General features: G+C 41.4%; 1 protein-coding gene across 1 annotated transcript in view; it reads right to left on the reverse strand.

Moving 5' to 3' along the window:
- prkacab (protein kinase, cAMP-dependent, catalytic, alpha, genome duplicate b) overlaps window positions 1–3,157 on the reverse strand; it is a 27,139-nt gene extending 23,982 nt beyond the window's left edge. Inside the window, exons 1-2 of the mRNA XM_042105258.1 lie at window positions 2,561–3,157; window positions 1–30 (exon numbers count right to left, since the gene is read on the reverse strand). The exon at window positions 1–30 is cut by the window's left edge and continues 570 nt beyond it. The gene's annotated coding sequence lies outside the window, so the exon portion shown is untranslated. The remainder of the gene's footprint in view (window positions 31–2,560) is intronic.
- Window positions 3,158–5,000: the final 1,843 nt, after the last annotated feature.

Below are 5,000 nucleotides of genomic sequence, written 5' to 3' on the forward strand. Positions count from 1 at the left end.
CGACTCCAGCCCCAAGTCCAGTGTGCAGGGCTGTGTAAAAAAAAAAAAAAAAAACATAAGCGAATTATATGCAAGAAAAAAATCACCTAATGAGAATCTGACCCTCCGTTATAGACATTCAGCGTCCATGCACTACAGACGGGAACTTCAGTACAGTGACGGAGGAGCACCCGCCTTTTCAGTCATCTCATAGGACGACCCGTGGGTGACGGACAGTGGCAATGACGCATTGATTGGTCGGAAATGCGGGCGTCAGGGCCCTGTACGCCTTGCCACTGGTACATTAAAGCCTGTCAACAAATTAATGAGACCATCTCGGCATCAACACTGAGGACGAAGAGCATCCTTTCTGAAAATCATCAGCGCAAGTTCAATTCGTCCACATCGACAGCATGAAAGACAGTTACCACACTTGTTACCTAAGACAACCGGTGGAAGACGCTCAAAACATCCGTATGCGTCCTGTAGATTTACATGTGTAACTGTGCATCTGAACACACAAAACAATTTTTGACCATTTTCATAACAATTTGAGTGTTTTATTTAACTTTAGAACACCCATGTGTATTCCCGGTCAAAAATGACCGACCATTAGAAATGAATGGGTGAAAAAATGGCAAGTGTATAAACTTGAGTCCAGACACATAGTTATTGATCAGATGGATTGTATGTGTGCTTATGTACATTAAAAAAAACACAAACACACCCTGACTCCCCCTCTTTGTTTCAATGGCAGTCCCCACTGGAAGCTTTCTCCAATAGAATCTTCCCCTTTCTGAAATGCATGAGCTCAGGTCAATGAGGCCTGCAGGCCATAGGCCTAAATAGCAAATGGAAGTTCAAATCTGGTTATATCCAATAGAACACAAGTTGATACAAAGGTCTATCGCAACATTAGATGATAATATGTGTGTTACTATGGATTTATAGCAAGTTATAATGCAGTGGTTATTTTTGACCGGGAACACAAGTAAACATGAAACGAACACAACTGGAGGGTTAAGAGTTTGTGCCACAGCCTGTGGAACTCTGTCTAGACCGCGTGCAGAACATCTTCAACTCTACCACGATAGTTTCTCTTATTTCTGGGAATAACAACTTGGTACGGAAATAGCAGCTTTCGGGATAAAATGGCACCGCACAGAGTGATCAGACGTGCGGAGAGAATTGCCAGGACTTAACTACCTGGGTTACAGGACATTCACCTGGCGCTGCCAGTCAAGGGCAAAGAAAACCATAAAAGACTGCCACCACCCTAACCACAATCTTTTTAAATAGCTGCCTTCTGGAAAACGCCTCCTGTCCCTCAAAGCTGAAGAACAAGAACTAAAAGACTAAGAAGGAGCTTCTTTTCCCAAGCCATACAGGCCATGAATGCATCCCAGCACTTTTCCCTTTTTATAAACCCATTAAAGCGTTTTTTTATTTTCATGTATTTAATTTCCCCCCACCTTCTTATTTTATTTTTTGTTATTTTATTTCTTGCTCTACTGCTTTGTCTACTTTTTTCCCCCATTGCACAGCGTAGAGTTGCTGTCACGATCCCTCATTTCACTGCTTTTTATTTGTGTGCAAACATGCCAAAATGTGACAATCTCTTGCATCTTGAAACAAGAGGTGATGATAAACCTGACAGCAATAACAAACCATGGATAATTATTCAAATAAATAATGAATAATAATTGCAAATAAAGAATAACATATTTTACTCAAGCTTTTAAGGAAATACATTAAGGGCTAACGAAACTGACTGAGTTGACTGTTGAGTTTATGTTGATAAGGTTCAATTAAAATAAGAATAAACCACATAACAACCATAAATAGCCAGTCTACAGAACAAAGCACAGGGAGTTTTCCAAGGGAGAGAAAACTATACAGCATAAGATATGTGACGGAGTTTGTTTTTTAAAGGTACAATTCTTGTAAATGTATTAGCCCATGTCAGTGTAATGAAAGGTGCAGAGGTGTGAGTGTTGCATAGTGAGGTGTGTGTGTGTGTGTGTATGTATGTATGTGTCTGTTTCCTACTTCTGTTCCTGCAGGATGTGTGTGTGTGTGTGTGAAAGATGTGCAGGAAAGAAAGGATGACAAGAGAAGAGATTGCGCGCTGGATGAAAGGGGGCAGGGGGGGGGGGGCACCCTCTCAGAACCACCTACACCCCTGCTGCCATCTCCTAGCAACCACAGACTAGAGGCACTTCCACTGATATGTCAGCACAACTGCTATATAGAAGTGTACGATTGTAGTAAAATACAACTGCTGTACAGAAGTGTACTATTGTATACAATTACAACTGCTATATAGAAGTGTACTATTGTATAAAAAAGTTAGTATTAAATATTATGTCATATATATTGTTAAAGGGGTGTGTCAATGGTTAAAGACAGTCAATGATTCTGGCAGAAGGCTGTTTGATGTTTGAGCTCACAACGGCCAATCACATTACACATCTCCCTTTTTGTGCTCCTAAAGCAACTTGCTGATAGGGTGGACTTGTTGATGGGTTGGATCTAACCCACTGTAATTTCCCCATGCACAGCACCATAAAACTTGACTTACCTGACTTACAATACTGACAATGCATTCAGTCCATGGGCTTGGCAAATGCACGCCTGCAACGTCGGCTTTGCATTATGTGATGTGGTTGTCGGAGGTAGGATCATGACACCTTTTCGTCAGTTATACACAAATTGCTAGTTAAATGGGTACCGAGCACATTGGAAACTGATGAAAAGCACAGTTCCCTACATTGGGTTACTTTCTGGATCGGTACGGGCCACTATGTCTGATCAGAATAGACACAAACTAATCAAGTCTGACACTACAAGTTGTCTCCAGGGTCCTTCCGCTCTGTCGTGCAATAAGTTGACAAGCGCAGCCAGCCGTTTTCACAACCTCCTGCGAACCTCCTTTTCAGCGAGGGTGAAGTCCAGGCCTCTACATGAAAAATAGGACTTCACGAGGTTGACGCAGGTGTGAGTAGTAGAATAACTATTTATGTTGTGGGCTACTCTGAACATTGGGAAAAACTTTTAAACTAAAAAAAACAACCCCGCTTTGGTCCCAGCTGGAGCCGGAAACGGAATTATCGACCTAACAACCACACCTAACAACCAGACAGTTCCCTGAGGAGCAGGGGCCTGTACTACGAAGTGGGGTTACTGGCTTATCTGGGTAACTTCGAGAGTAACTTGATCACGTGTGGCGTAAGTTCCCGATTAACCCGTACTACGAAAGGTGGATAGGTTTTAACCGAGGTATGCTGCCATGGCAATTTACGCTGCATCTCAAACCTGCTCCGAGCAGGTTAGAACTATGTTCTTGGTTAACCCGAGGTTTCCGTTAACCACACCCTTTATAAGTACCACCCCTCCACTAACAATTCGAGACTATGTCGGCGTACCTGGATGATCCATACGACATCGGAGCGCAAATCGTGAGGTGCTCTCTTCGAGGGGTTTTAGAGACCGCCATATATATATCCATGATCTAGGCAGAAGTCTCTAATGTCACCAGTCATAGCAATGCCCTTACGTGGACATTCATGTTTTCCATCTAATCGGTGATGCTGAACATCTGAGCAAGAATACTGTATGTCCGAAAATAAATCGGACAGGCCTAGCCTATAGCCTACAGTGTGCTGAACATCTGAGCAAGAATAGCCTAAAATAAATCGGACATAGCCTAGGCCTAATAAATTAAAATCACCATTGTAACAAACTTGTTGAATTGAATGTTATATTACTGTACCCTGCATAAAGGCTAAATATTTCCACAGCACCAGAATCCGACCGAATGCCTCCCTCAACCCCTTCCACAATCGGCCTTCCACTATTATTTGCGATGGCCAACTCCTCTGCTACTGTAAAACACTCCTTACAGTAGTGTTCAAAGACACCTTTTTCTTGTTAGCTAAAACAGAGGCCAAGTGAAGGCTATAAGCATACTAGGCCTACATTTTTTCATAATTAAGAAATATTAATGCAAGCTATAACTATATAAACCTACTATTCTGAATAATGTGTTTGTGTTTCATTTTCACCTGCTGCCATGTGCGTTTGGCAATGGTGTTGCATCTGAAATGTTCACAGGATTAGGCATACACTAAATCAGTCAATGGGGGCTACTTAAACATTCAATTATCCTATTACTGTAATCTATATGCCCACTTCTAAATTGTGTTGCATCAGTAGGCATTTCTATAAACTCAAAATAGGCAATTTAATTATTTCAACTCATTTCAGACATTCCGCAAGCTATTAATAATTGTGCATTCCTCATCCGTAAAATAAGGTGATCGCGTCATCATTGAAAGTGGTGACTTGCGCTGCAACCCGCCCCTTTTATGTGAACACGCACAAACTCCAATTAGGTTAACCCCGGCTCAACAAATCAACTTCATAATCAGCGTCGTAGTACCGATTAACACCACTTAAGATAACCAGGTTTTGTCAACCCGGGTTTAACAAAGTAACCCTGGGTTACATCTGGGTAGGTTAAGCTCCCTTCGTAGTACAGGCCCCAGTTTGCTGAGCGGCGACTGGAGAGTAGAAGGCAGTATATTAGTTGGTATTGCTTTGATTGTTTATATTATTATTATTATATATTGTATTATATATATTAGTTGGTATTGCTTTGATTGTTTTCATGTGATTGTTTTATCCTCACCCAGCTAGTGGAAACTGCATGGATAGATTTACTTGTTTTAAGCATGTGGGGAGAGTTCACACTTCAGTGATCCGCATGCATGGCTTGCTGGTAGTTACAAGCAATAAAAACAAGCAACAATTTCTTAACAAGTACTTAACTTTATTATTTAGCTTCTTTTCTTTCCACGAATATTTTGGAAAATGACATATCAAATGACATCATACCTTAATGAGTAACGAGGAAAAGTATTTACAAACAGGAAACAAAACGAACCAATGAGGGGCAAAAGAAGCGCTCAAATCCTGTTTCATAACCCGTCCCCTTATCCTCAGCCAATGAAAAGCCAGGG

This window comes from Alosa sapidissima, chromosome 9 (genome assembly GCF_018492685.1).
Source record: "Alosa sapidissima isolate fAloSap1 chromosome 9, fAloSap1.pri, whole genome shotgun sequence".
NCBI lineage: Eukaryota > Metazoa > Chordata > Actinopteri > Clupeiformes > Clupeidae > Alosa > Alosa sapidissima.